The 15,591-nt window shown below is 39.3% G+C and overlaps 1 protein-coding gene across 1 annotated transcript in view; it reads right to left on the bottom strand.

Annotated features, from left to right (window-relative positions):
• The window catches only part of map2 (microtubule-associated protein 2), a 90,599-nt gene that overhangs the window by 55,313 nt on the left and 19,695 nt on the right, over positions 1-15,591 (bottom strand). The window contains exon 2 of the mRNA XM_025903717.1: positions 7,713-7,765. The gene's annotated coding sequence lies outside the window, so the exon portion shown is untranslated. The remainder of the gene's footprint in view (positions 1-7,712; positions 7,766-15,591) is intronic.

Raw genomic sequence — 15,591 nt, 5'->3', positions numbered from 1 at the left:
GATTACTCAGTAATGCTGTAAAATTGGCTCCCAGTAGGTTCGATTGTGAATCGTATGGTTATGTAAAGCTTTAATTTTTAATGAGTGTATGCTCTGCAGGTTAAGGTCTTTACTCCTGCCTGTATGATTCTGCAGAACAACTCTTATAGAGTACAGTATCAAAGCAGTCCTTATGTGTATTGTGTAGGTATGGACTTTGGTGCAACCTGTGTATAATCTAGGAAACCTCAAAAAACTCAAGAAGTGACAATGTTAGTTGGTCCATCACCTCAGTCTTGATTAAAGTTTCTTCACCTCTCTTGCAAAGATTGCTATCAAATCATTTTTATGATCCTGCAACATTTCCAGATGAGGCTCACATTTTATTTTTGAGAAGTAACCCTAAAGCTAATTCAGGTCAATGGAAATGATGCTCAGAAGGCCTCAAAATCTACTGTATATGAACCATTTGAGGTGGTTCGTTTAAGATGCCTCACCAACACTTTCTAGGTCTTGCTTTCGGGCATATCCAACTGAGAGAAGAATAAGAACAGGCAAACCCAGGACATCTAGAAGTTGTTGTAAGCTGTATGAGATGAATGGATAGCTGGATGGACATTTCCAGCTACCTTACTGTGCTGGGATGGCAGCTTGAGAAAAGCAACATATGCATATATATGTAATTGATATCTAAAATGAAAAATCTGTGCTATTTAACGGAAATTTCCCAGAGCTTAAACTGAACATAGTGATTATTCTTCTACATTAGCCCCTCATTTATCATCCCTCTCCTCATTAACCTGCTCCCCCTCAGAAATAGCGGGTGCTGTGGCCTAATGGGAATGTATGAATTTCTCTGTTCGTTTAAAGGTGTGTGTGTGTGCATGCACATACCCTAACTACAGCATCGATAACGCTGCAAAAATTAAGACAACCAACACAACGAACAACTGCCAACACAGAAAAAGATGTTATCTTCTTTGACACCAGCTGACATTATTGGCTACAATGACAGCACAACTTCAGTGTTATTAGAGTAAAAATGTGTAATTAAGTCAATAAAAGACTTATTTTTTATTTTTATGTAAATAAGTGAATGACATGGTGTGAAGTATAAGGTTCTTTAAACTATAAATTTTTTTTTTTCATTCATTTTCCATCAGACAATCCAGTTCAGTGATAACTGTCACTCAATGCAAAGTGCATGACTTGATTCATGAATTTTCTTTTTTCGAGTTCAGCATCTCTCCATAAAACAGACTAAAAGAGCACACGTTAACTAAGGTGACTATAAAAGAAAAAAAGCTCTTTTAATTATTTCCCCCTTGAAAAAATTGTATGTATTTAATTAAATGGAGAGCTCTTTTAGCCCATTCAATCTGTCTTAACTGTAATACTGTCATATATATAAGATTACAAAACCATTCAAACCAATATCTGCTTTAAAGTCTGAATTCAAACACAACACCTATTTGCTTTATTTTCACAAGTTAATTCAAAGTACTGGCATCAGGTGTTAAGACAACAACATTTTCAGGTAATTCGACAAGCAACAAATGTTTTATCAGCTTCCACATACATCTAATGTATTAATTAGCTTTAGGGGCTGTGTTTACTAAGCTTGCAAATTGTAAGGAAACAGGGTGATGTGCACAACCACTGTTCAAAATGGAAGTGACAATATGACTTGTAATAAAAATTAAACACTGAATTGTTCATGTTACCTATACCATTCAACTTTTTGCAGTCCTAAAAGGCACACTGACATGTTACTGTAGACACCGATCAAAAAAAAAAAAAAAAAAAATCAACATGTTTTGACTGAACAATAATGTGGCTCCATAGCGTAACCTAACACATGTGGTTTGGACGTGCAAATCTCTGAGGGTTGCATCAGAAAGGGCATTGAGTGTAAATGTCTGTGCCAAATCACAAATATGCAGATCCATCTGTCATGGTGACCTCTTACAAATAAGACAGCTTATATAGTTGTTCTATCTTACTGAACAATGGCATATAAATAAAAAAAAAAATCTTATTCATCACATTTTAAACAGCTAGATTTGAAGGAAGGGTGTGATTTTTAATGCTATGACTGATTGGAAGCAGATTCATTCATTTTCCTAATTTAACAAAAAAAAATTACTTTAAATTGAATTTTACTCAGATTTGAGGTCAGGGGACTCTGACTGAACAGATGTGTGAACAGTTTCAATTCCTCTTAGCCAAACTCTCACAGGGACAGAGACCAAACATCTCAAGACTTTATCTGTGACCCATTAAACCACACATGGTTTATTATAACAGCATGTCATATGACTTACGTGACCATAAAAACTGCACAGAGTAGTGCAGATAAATATGTCATTTGCTCCTAAAAAGATGTTTAGAAATGTTCAGACAAGATCCTTTCAACACCAGTCTTACCATGTAGGAAGCAAAGTTCTTTCATGGCCAGACTGTTACCATAAAACAAAGCATAAAAACAACTATCTATCAAATATAAACTTTCTGGATTCTAAAAACTGCAACCAACACAGTTCTGGTAGTAATTTACAAAGGCACCACAAAGCGCACAAAAACAAAGAAAACGCAAATTTTTTCGTGCAGAATATCTCATCCTTTCATTTATGTGCATTTCATAACAATTCTTGTTAATATGGATGAGCACCCTGACAACAAAAGAAAGAAATGAAGATAAAGAGAGCTGAGAACACGAAAATGGAAATTGAGAATGAGTAAATTAGATATGAAGCGAAGAAAAGATGAAAAGATGCAGGGGAGAGGTAGACAAGGAAAGAAAGAAAATAAAAGAGTCTAGCCTTAGGAGTGGAGGGAGTCTGGGCCATTACGTCACTGCTGCAGTGGCTGACAATACCAACATTACATTCTCTCTCTGTCTACAGTAACCTCCACTCACAACATATTGCTACAGACTTTATCAATTTTTTATCATAACTATTAGGGTTGCTGATTCTAAGTGACTAATTACAAGCAATTTAACATTAAAATCAAATGAAAGGTCATTATTACTTTTTCAAATGTTATGTTATGTAGCTTTACATAATTACATATGTGGTCTTTCTTAAGTGAGTTCACTGCTGGTTGTTCCCTAGACCTTAGTAAGCCAAATCCTGGACTTTTTAAAGGTTCCAGCACTTCGTGTGCTCTGTATCGATCAAATGCTGATCCATATCTCTGCAGCTGTTGTGGTAATCCTGATGCGGGCGAGTTTTTAATATTTTTGTTCAACTTTGTGACACACAACTGAGAATGTTTCCCTTTTAAAACATAATATGTAAGTGAAACATTCTCCTGCCTGACTTTCTGGTTTAGCCACCAAATTGTGATGGAGCAAAGGAGAAAGTAGAGGCTAAACAAAGGAGAGAAGGTCAAACAGACCTGCTGGGAAATGCCACTAACGTTTACCCTCATGGTGACGGCAGGGGAAAGCGAGACGTGCAGAAGGGTTGCATGTTTTCACATCAGATGTTCTCATTGTGTTTGAACATACACGGAAACTGACAAACATTACCCTGCTCAGCCATACTGATTGTTGTCTGTGTGTGTGTGTGTGTGTGTGTGTGTGTGTGTGTGTGTGTGTGTGTGTGTGTGTACTTCTAGAAGAGAGTGCAAGAGGAAGTGAGAAACACTAACGTATACCCTGGAGCTGAATGATTATTATTGATTGAACGGCTATGAATATTGTAGAAACAGCAGCATTAAAGGCGCCAGTGAAAATTGTCACCTGTAGCCAGTTAGAGTGAATAAATAATTAAATATGAGTCTCACCGGTGTGTTGTCAGTAAGGAGAAAACTGCTTAGAGCAAAGGTTCACAAGTTTGTTACATACAGTGGTTTTATGCTTTAAATGTCCCTGTTTTTACAAATGTGACTGCATTGTAGGTTCAATTTTACACAGATAAAAAAATGCAATTTCCCACTAATGTATATTCAATAGCCCATAATAACAAGGTGCATGGTACAAAGTAGAATAACAACTTTTAAAAATCCAGGATGAGGATTATGTTCAGGCTCTCTCTGTATGTGGCCTCATTTATCCTTCTCTTAATATCCACGGGTTTCTTTGGTCAGTGGGCAGCAGTCCTACCAATGTGCTTCACATAATGCTGGTTTTGTTGGATAGCAAATGAAAAACATATTTTCACTTTGGCATCATGGGTTATGGATGGGAAAGTTAATCTTTTTAAAAAATGAAAATAACTCAATAACACATAAAGTGTTCAGAAAGAGAAGAGGCCTGAATGCTGTAATTTCACTATATTTGACAGGGTGGCAGTAACCGATTGATGACCAGTGACAACACAAAGACTCTGTTTGTGTACCATTTAAAAAAAAAAAAACTGTCATCTTTTTCAGTTGTATTTTTTCCTAATATCTTTGAAACTGATTCAAAATACAGCAATTTAACTTCAAGACACACTGCATAAGAACACTTTGATGTTTGATCATTTGATAACAGTTATCTAGCATTTTTTTATTTTAAAAAACCCGTATTTGCTGGTTGTCTTGAGCAGTAACTGACAGTGATAATAAGCCTTGAGCAAAGCGAGTTATTGCTCTTAGTATCTGGCATGACAGTGGTGTTGCTGGTAGTCTTTAGCTGCCAAACATAGGGCAGTGTAAAAAATACATGATAGTACATCCAGTAATGTGGGCTACACTTGTTTTTGCTTGTCATGTTCTTGGTCCTAGAGCATAGCCTCTAAGATGAAGCAAACAGAAGTAATGATACACAAAGAACTTCAGTGAATTGAAAGAGCCTTAAAACATGTTTAAAACGATGAAAATCACTGAGCACTGTTCAGTACAGCCAACGTTTTCTGGGATTTGGACTCCACTATAGTTCTCTATGTTTTTCATGCTAACTGTTTTACCAATCAGCAAACTAGGAATTAGTGGATTTTAATGCATATTTTAAGTTTACAATTTTGAAAGAAATAATGTGAATAATTTTTAAAACTAATAAGACCCCTAAACATTTATTTTAAATACCTATTTAGCCAAATTACTTATAATTACAAAAATCTGGATTAAAAAATAAACAATTTCTTTAAGAAATTACTTCTTTGCCATTGTTGCTATTGTTGTGTGATGAGGTCAAATTGTAGTATTGTATTGTAGTGTTAAATCATTAATCTCTGATATTGATGTGTTGCTTCTGATTTTTAAAAAGTACATCTCTAAATGAAATGTTATTTAGACCGTGGCTCAGGGTCTAAATAACATATACACATAAATATGTATGTATATATATATATATATATATATATATATACAGCAATGACATTGGAATGTCATTCGGACTGGAGAAGTGTAGTCGGATGGTAACAAAGAGAGGGAAGGTAGTCAGAACTGAGGGGATCGAACTACCAGAAGGCAACATTGCAGACATAGAGGACAGTTACAAGTACCTGGGGATCCCGCAGGCGAATGGGAACCATGAAGAGGCCGCTAGGAAAGCTGCAACCACCAAGTACCTGCAGAGGGTCAGGCAAGTCCTGAGGAGTCAGCTGAACGGTAAGAACAAGATCCGGGCTATCAACACCTACGCCCTGCCCGTGATCAGGTACCCTGCTGGGGTAATAGGCTGGCCAAAGGAGGAGATAGAAGCCACTGACATAAAGACAAGAAAGCTCCTCACCATGCATGGAGGGTTTCACCCCAAGTCCAGCATCCTGAGGCTATACGCTAAGCGGAAGGAAGGAGGCCGGGGCCTGGTGAGTGTCAGCACCACAGTCCAGGATGAGACAAGAAACATCCACGAATACATCACGAAGATGGCCCCAACTGACAGCGTACTCAGTGAATACCTCAGGCAGCAGAAACCCAAGAAAGAGGAGGAAGGCGAGGAACCATCATGGAAGGACAGGCCCCTGCACGGTATGTACCACCGGCAGATAGAGGAGGTGGCTGATATCCAGAAATCCTACCAGTGGCTGGACAAAGCTGGACTGAAAGACAGCACAGAGGCACTAATCATGGCAGCACAAGAACAAGCTCTGAGTACAAGATCCATAGAGGCTGGGGTCTATCACACCAGGCAAGACCCCAGGTGCAGGCTGTGTAAAGATGCCCCAGAGACAATCCAGCACATAACAGCAGGGTGCAAGATGCTAGCAGGCAAGGCATACATGGAGCGCCATAACCAAGTGGCCGGCATAGTGTACAGGAACATCTGTGCCGAGTATAACTTGGAAGTCCCGAGGTCAAAACGGGAGACGCCCCCAAGGGTGGTGGAGAATGACCGAGCCAAGATCCTGTGGGACTTCCAGATGCAGACGGACAAAATGGTGGTGGCTAACCAACCGGACATAGTGGTGGTAGACAAACAGAAGAAGACGGCCGTAGTGATCAATGTAGCGGTTCCGAATGACAGCAACATCAGAAAGAAGGAACACGAGAAGCTGGAGAAATACCAAGGGCTCAGAGAAGAGCTCGAGAGGATGTGGAGGGTGAAGGTAACGGTGGTCCCAGTGGTAATCGGAGCACTAGGTGCGGTGACTCCCAAGCTAGGCGAGTGGCTCCAGCAGATCCCGGGAACAACATCGGAGATCTCTGTCCAGAAGAGCGCAGTCCTGGGAACAGCTAAGATACTGCGCAGGACCCTCAAGCTCCCAGGCCTCTGGTAGAGGACCCGAGCTTGAAGGATTGACCACCCACAGGGGCGAGCGGGGAATTTTTTTTAATATATTGTTTTTAAAATCACGAAAGAAAACTGAAGTGTTTCTGGGACATGATAACTTGACGGACCAGCTGTGGATGTGACAGAAAGCAAAACATGCGAAGGATTACACTGAGATTCGAAACAGACAGTTCATCAGTTTTGTGAGGGAGAAAAACTGCAGGTGATGTGTGTTTTAATCATATGATTCATGTTTGCTACTGTTAGCTTGTGATGTTTGCAACTGTTCCATCACATTATTGTCTCCCCAAAAACACTCCCATTTTCTTTCAGAATTTTTTTCTTTTGGCTTTTGCAGCAACTTTTCTATTTGCTTATTTTTTCCTAAGTAGTGCATTTGACCTCTCAGGGCCACCGTAACTATACTGCTTCATCCAAAACTGGATAAAAAAGATAAAAGAGCTGAGGCTGGTGATTTCATCATACAATTTTCTTCCAACTTTTCAATTAGTGGCATCCAATTGGATAACAGTTGACAACACTTGAAAGCAGAAGTCATTTTTGACAATCAGAGTCAATCTACAATGTCTTCATTGGTTGGGATAATACACGTTTCCAATCTGCACATTAACCACGTGAAAGTCATACTGCCTGTCTGGGACCGTCTAGACATGTCCACACACACTCACACACACACAAAGCACTAATCACACAGTTGTTTCAGGCACATGCTCTTAGACATACTGAACAAATGACAGATACAAAATGCATGTTGTTATATTTTCACAGACTGCTGGATTCATCATAAAAACAATACCTTCACAAATTCAGGTAAACATACACAAACAATTCCCCAGCATGACAAGGTGGCTCAAAAGGAGAAACAAGTGGAACAAAAAAGAAAAACATTTGTTTTTTTCTGTTACTGGTCTTACAGTGAAACAACAATTGTGTCCATATGAAACAGGCACAGTGACGCAGCATCTTTGCAGCAGCACCCAAAAGCATATGCGGTGGAGACAGAGAGGAAGAGACAGAGGCTGAGATGACAACACAAAGAGAAAGGGGGAGAGATTGAGAAGCTCACCTGGCTAGATGAAATGTTGTTCGAGGCTCACAAGAAAGGATAACATCCGAGACCTGAAAGGATGAGGGAGGATAAGGGGAAAGAACAGTAGTGGGGGGAGAAAAAGAGGGAGGAAGGGAGAGAGGGAGGAGGGAGATTAGATTAGGCTGCCAGTACTTTGGGTGTGCAGTGGCAGGTGGCACCTCGGTTAACACAAACACACACACACACACACACACACACACACACACACATCATCACTACATCTTAGGGACAGATGGAAAGGAAAGGGGAGAAGTATAGGTGAGAAAATTGCGAGCAGTGGCTGAGCCTGTACAGGAGTGAAAGAGATGAAGAGACAGTAAAAAAAAAAAGGCGGCCTCATCAGGGTGTGTGTGCCTGTTGATGCCACATCTGCAGCCACAAAGACTAGCAGCTGTGTCTGCCTCCCTGTTTTCTACTTCTTAAAGATACACACAACCTGCAGTTCCATTTGAAGACACACAAAAATTAGCTTTAGTCTGACATGCACAGTCCAAACATACTAGAACACCTGGACATTACAGGCTACTGTGGGTATCTTCGGAAGAGGGCAATGAGTTAATAGCAATGAATGGCACTACGCTAGCGACAGACTGCATAAACCATCAGTATCAAAATACTTCCTACTAGTAGACAGAGATGGGCAGAAACGCGTTAAAAGTAATGTGTTACTGTAATCCGATTACTTTTTCACGTAACTAGAAGGGTAAGGGATTACTATTGCAAAAAAAGGTGATTAGATTACTGTTACTTTTCTGTAAAAATAATAAAACAAGATTTAAAAATAGACTTTTTCATTTGATTCAATTTTATATGATGGATTATGCAGAAAAACTAGAATTGAATTAATCAGTAATTAGTAACTAATTACTATTTTCAATTAACTTGACCAAGACTTCTAGTAGAAATACGCTATACTGCCAAAAATATGAAGAATGGGTCGCTCTCAGGAGCTCAGTGAATTCCAGCATGGTACTGTGATAGCAAGCCACCTGTGCAACATATGCAGTTGTGAAATTTCCTTGCTACTAAATATTCCACAGTCAATTGTTAGTGGTATTATAAAAAACTGGAAGCAATCGGGAACAAAAGCACCTCAGCCACAAAGTGGTAGGCCATGTAAGAGATCGCCAACTTTCTACATCGAATCCATCGCTAAAGACCTCCAAACTCCTTGAGATAATCTGAAGATTATATGAACAATGTAGAGAGCTTCATGGAATGAGTTTCCATTGCTGAGCAGCTACATTCAAGCCTTACATCGCCAAGTGCAATGCAAAGCGTTGGATGCAGTGGCGTAAAGCACGCCACCACTGGACTCTAGAGCAGTGCAGATGGAGATCACACATCCCATCTGGCAATCTGATAGATGGTCTGTGTTTGGCAGTGCCAAGACAATGGTACGTGTCTGACTTCGTTATGTATGTGTAAAGTTTGGTGCTGGGGGGAATATGGTGTGGGGTTGTTCTTCAGGATTTGGACTCGGCCGCTTAGTTCCAGTGAAGTTAACTCTTAATGTTTCAGCATACCACGATATTTTGGACAATTTTATGTCTCCAACTTTGTGAGAAGAGTTTGGGGATGGGCTCTTCTTGTTCTAATATGACTGCACACCAGTGCACAAAGCAAGGTCAATAAAGACATCGATGAGCAAGTTTGGTGTGAAAGAAGCTGACTGGCCTGCACAGAGTACTGACCTCAACCCCACAAAACACCAAACCATAAATGTGTTTCTGGAAGAATGGTCAAAAATTCCCATAAACAAAATCCTACACCTTGTGGAAAGCCTTCCGGGAAGAGTTTGCAGTTATAGCTGCAAACGGTGGGTCGTCATCATTTAAACCCTGTGGATTAAGAACGGGATGTCATTTAAATTCCTATGTGTGTGAAGGCAGACAAGCGAATACTTTTTGAAATATAGTGTTTCAAATATTCTATCCCTTTTGATGAATTTTCTTTACAAATTGTTTCATTCTCATTACTGATCTGGAAATAAGGTGTCAGAAGTCATATATTTTATTGAACCAACTCCTTAGATTGCAGAGGCAACAAGAAGACCCAAGGAGAGACATAAAGTACTCTTGCAAGCCATTTCCTTTCCTTGTCTTATCTTATCTTATTGCTGGAGCCCTACACTCTTAAATGATCATCAGCTATGATGCAGCTAAGTGAAATCTATTTTTAAGGTCAAATCATCACAGTTTCTGTGGTAAAAAGCATGTAAAAGTATAGAAGAACATACATTTTTACAAACCCAGTCTCAAAATCACCTGACACCTAACTACCTGATATAATGAAGAGCAAGATTAATGCCAGGAGGCAGTGGTGACAAGCTGTTAAGCAAAGACGCTAAAAATCTGATCTTCTTGTGACCAAAATAAAGAAAATGTATGGTAGAAGTATAATACTGCTGTACATTTGGAAAAACCATCAAACAGCTTTTTCCTTTCCACTTTAAACCCGCTGTGCCATCCCTTAAAAGATGAGTATTTGGCTTAAAGCGCTGACTAAGAGTCTAATTGGAAAATAATGACTCAGCAACAGCCCTACCAAAGTCCCTTCATTGAATTCATCATGCTCCTGTTAACAGTCAGGGCAGTGAGCTGTGGACAAAAAACTCATCTTTAAAACTTGCATTCTCTTTCATCAGGTCATTACATTAATTTCAGCCATTATAGAATACTGCAAAGAAGCATCTCCAGCAACTTTATGATGTAAAGAAATGCTGTTTATGAATTCACTGCTGCAGACTCTTCACAGGTTATCACGAATAACTTTGTACTGTCAGACATGGATCACACATCACTGATTCATTCACTTCTGGACCATTAAATCCATATCCAGAAAAATAAAAAGGGATCTTACTACCCACCCCCATACCTGAACTGGACCATCTCCAGACATCTGCTGTGCCCCGATATTCTGCCCATGAATAGAGCACAACTGGAAAGGGTAAGCCACAATTCGGTTCAAAAGCTCCTGAATAACGTACAACAGTAAAAAGACAGCAGTCTTTATACTCTTGGCGCTGAATGGACCGAAAGGGAGAAGAGCTTTCAGGAGAAAGACCAGGACCCTGTACTCCTGGAACACTTTCATCAGAAGGGTTCAGATATTTCTTAGAAAATTCCTTAGAAAAATGCAGCTTTTGCACAAAACATATCCAGGAGTATTCCTGAATGAATTTCCAAATATGGCTGAGAGAGGGAAAAAACTATTCTACTCCCACATTTGGAGAATTCATATCCTTACTCCTAAAGTTTCAACTGTATCTAGTGTAGCCTTCCTTTCAACACCTTTTGGCATAAGCTCCCATAAACAAGCTAAAGGTGTGATTCTATAAACTTGCTGCTTTGGCTCATGAGTCACTTGATACCTCAAACATAGAGATGATGTTCAATGTAATATAAAAAAAATGTGACTATGTTATTCATATCACAACAAAAAAAACACAAAACAGACAACAAATTATAAACAACACATGAAAATCAGCATTGCAGCGGATTTTAGTCACAGATTTAATCTACTGATTCATTTTCCTTTAGCTAATAGATTGTTTTTCAGAATTAAAAAAAATGTTTATATTTATCTCCCCCTAAACATCAAGATTACAGTGGTCTACATTTTATGGAGATTATTTAATTACACCAATTCCAAACTGCAGTTCCAAAACTTACACCAATGACCCCCTCCCCTTTTTTTTACTGTGCCCTAAAATACAGTTCACTTCCTTTCTATCTCTCACTCTCAGACTGAGAGACACAGATACACACACATACATATGGTACGTCAGTCCCTTAACTAATTAAAAGTGAATTCTCTGATGTTGTGCTTTTGCAATTGCAAATAATTCTTACCCCAGTGGCTGTAGAGCAACCATAAAGCTGCATCCACAGCAACAACTACGTGCTCTGGTATGTCCACCGAGGATCATTCAACTTTTGCAAAAGCAAAGCTCTACATCATTTCAGTTTTATAATGTGTAGGTCAGTGTAATATTAGCAATCATGGAAGAAAATATGTGACTTTGCTATACTTCAAAAGTTAAAAAATAAATCTTTTCAGCATTAAAGATGAGTCTGGACTTCTTTATTTGTTTCCTTGCTGGTAGTTGTAGTTGCATTTGGATATGTGTGCATGAGTATATTTCTGTGTTTACACATTGTTATTTTTTACAATATACCATCTACTTGCCCAATTTGGCTGAAGTGGCTACGACATTTTTCGACATTAAGAGGCTGAGAAGAAATGTCACAGTTATGTGCATTAAATATAAGGCATTTCGATAGTTAGTGTAAATATCTGTGACCATTAGAAATTATTTTTTACTGCTTTGCCAAATCTGAAAGATGACTTTCAGACTGAAACTCAACATAAAGAGGAAGCTGGAGGTTTGAGAGACAACAACAAGATTGAGGTAGGCAGGGTTTTTTTTTTTTTAGCTAATCTCCCTTTTTTAATCAAAATTATGAATGTGTTAAAGCTGTCACGAACACAGCAATGGCATGCCATTCTTAGTTATTCAGTTGTACTTATAATGCTAATTTCTCAAATCCCTGTCATGCAGTAGGCGTGTCAGTCAAACCCGTCAGCCAGCCATTTATTCAGTGTTTGCGCTTGTTTCACAGCTTTATCCAACTAATGCCAGTCTGCATCTGGTCACAAATGAAAGCTTAACAGACAACTTCTCATGAACACAACAGTCCCTTCCATTATCACACAGTGTCTGACTGAATTTCCGTCATCATTTAAAACACCCTGTAATCAGTCACAAGCAAGAAGACTTAAATCGCTTCACTTTTTACCTTCAGTAGGAAATGGCTCCAACAAGCGTTCAAATTGTATTATTTCCCAAAGCAACACTGACAAATAAACCGTATGTAAAAGCATCATTATAACTGAATGTTGTGCAGCTGTATGACCTGCAAGACATCCAACTTCAGCATTTATTGGTGCCTTTTCTCTGTACCTTGGTTCAAGTTCCAGGTCAAAACCACAGTTTTATCAATTAAAAAACAAAGAAATGCGCTGCAGGCTTCACCTGTAAGCTTCCTTTAAATGCTCCACTCTAAAGCAGACTTTGTGTTTGTGTATGCTATGAGCTACAACCACACAGGTTACTTGCAGGATGTGTGTTGGATGTGCCTGTGTGTGTGCTTTCAGAGGCCCAGAAAATCTCTTGTGGCCCAGGTTCAAAATAACTATAAATCACCATCACGCCAAAACCGAGACAGCCAAACAGTCCCCAACAAAGGGAATTAGGAGTTGTCTTGGGGACTAAATTTAGCCAGTAACTCTGTAGCTGCCAAACATCATTTCCTTTTATTGCAACTGATGACAGGTATATTTCAGCCTGGAAGAAATGCCCACTTAGGACAAGTTAATTCCCTGAAAAGGAAGAAAAAAAAAACCAAAGGAATAAACTATGATGTGATGAGGTTAGATTTAAGCAACAGAAAAAGAGAATACATGCAAATTTGATCTAGTTCTGGTTTGCCTCTGCAAATACTTGAATTTAGTTTACAGCTATTATAGGAGGACATCGACATTCCCAAGGTCCTTTGCAGAAGATTCGTCCTGTAAGTGACAGGCAGTTTTGTTTATAGAGCATCAAAATGAAGCTACTGAAACTTTACAACTGTCTGTGGCCGTCTTCAACTGTAATGACGAATAACACAAAGATCACTACAGCCACCACTGAGACTTCACTTATTACACCACAATCCCTGTAGCTTCATTTTCACTCAATCAATCTGGCTTGGTATCTAGTTAGTTACGTCCCTAACTGTGTTGTGGTAAACATGGATTAATCTACCAAGTCAAAACTCCCATGCAAACAGACAGCTCCACTGATGGGAACAGACTCTGGTCTCCTAGAAAAGCGGCCAAAGCTCCTTATGCCAACAGGATATGCACACCAGGAGGCGGCAGGGCAAAGAAAGCAAGCACGTAATTGGGGTTAGCAAAAGGCCAGAGGGAACAGAGAAACAGAAAAAAGAAAAGACGGCAAATAAAACAATTATGCCATACATCTCTCCTCATTGTTGATTCTCTGTCATGTAACCAATGGGCCCAGTTTTTCTCCTCTCTGCTTGGACAAATTAAGTCAGAGTGTCATGACGGGGAGGAAAAAACAGTCACTGTTAACCAGCAGATACACTGACTATCTATGTGACCGATGTTGTTTAATTTGTTAGGATCTCTGACCTTGATCTGACCTTAAAGCTGTCAGCAGAAATATGTGCCTAACTCCTTAGAAAATCCACAGTAATTTAAGCCTTTCGGAATCTAGTGTCCTTTACCAACCCAACGATTAATCAAGATCGTGTATTTATTTTAGACTAGGATATGAGAGCCAGTGTTATTCACACTCATTACAACAGACAAAACTTTAACAAAGTCAAGAAGATGACGTGTCTACGAAAGCTTTAGACTTCTTCTGTCCTATGGTGAAATATGTCTCCTCATTTTAGTTCTATCGTGGATAAAGGCAGACATAATCAACTCATACAAGAGAGAGCACCTTCATGTAATCAGTACCAATCAGTAAAAGTACAGAGTCAGATGTGTTGCATTTTTACATTTGAGAATTAAGTCAGAGGATTCAGTCTTTCACTTAAAAGTGGCTTATAACACAGTCTTGATTGTGGAAAATAATCCTAATCAGTGATGTTTTTAAACATTAAATACAGAACTGTGACAAAGTCTTGAGTTACCCATCATTTCTATATATGTTGTTAGTGCACCTGTTTCCCATTTTCCTACTTTATTGAAATGTGCAAACAGAGATGGAAATACAGCATATGATACACCGAGTTTGCACAATTCAAACAAGCTTGAAAATCAATATTTGACCAGCTTTATTCTTCAATATATCCTGAACTCTCTTTGTTAAGCTTGCTTATTAAAGTAGTCTTCAGGAATAGTTCTCCATGCTTCTTGAAGAACATTTAAAGCTCATCTTTGGAAGTTGACTGCCTTTTATTCTATTCTCTATCAAGATGATCCCATACAGCTTCAATAATGTCGAGGTCAAGGCTCTGGGGAGGCCAATCCATGACTGAAAGTCTATTCTACGTTTTTCTATCCAGGTACAGTTTAGTGCATTGGCAGTGTGTCTGGAATCACTGTCCTGCTGACAAATGAAGGTGGTGACAGCTGCGTTCCACATGGAATTGCATGTTGGATCAAAATCTGATGATACTTTTCTGCATACATGATTCCATAAATTTGACATATTGACAACATCCATCCATCCATCCATTCGCTTCCGCTTATCCTTTTCAGGGTCGCGGGGGGCGCTGGAGCCTATCCCAGCTGTCATAGGGCGAGAGGCGGGGTACACCCTGGACAGGTCCCCAGTCTGTCGCAGGGCCAACACACAGGGACAGACAACCATTCACACTCACATTCACTCGCACATTCACACCTAGTGACAATTTCGATTATCCAATTAACCTATCCCCACAAGCTGCATGTCTTTGGACGGTGGGAGGAAGCCGGAGTACCCGGAGGGAACCCACGTAAACACGGGGAGAACATGCAAACTCCACACAGAAAGACCCCAGCCTGATGGTGGAATTGAACTCAGGACCTTCTTGCTGTGCGGCAATATTGACAACAATTTAAACGAAAAACTTTAAATCTTAATTTCTAACTGTTCTATAACTTACACCATCCATAACTTATGCTTGATTTATTATCCCTCCATTACTGTGTTGTTCCTTTACCTTTAAATAATGCTGTGTAGTCTATTTGATTCTTACATGTTGTCATGCATGAATATTCCCAGAAGTGCTGCCACATTTACCCCATCATTGTTTGTACTTTTTCCTCTCAGCGTGTGCATGTCTGTTTC

Source organism: Oreochromis niloticus, linkage group LG16, assembly GCF_001858045.2.
Source record: "Oreochromis niloticus isolate F11D_XX linkage group LG16, O_niloticus_UMD_NMBU, whole genome shotgun sequence".
Taxonomy (NCBI): Eukaryota; Metazoa; Chordata; class Actinopteri; order Cichliformes; family Cichlidae; genus Oreochromis; species Oreochromis niloticus.
This window is presented reverse-complemented; position numbering and strand designations above follow the sequence as displayed.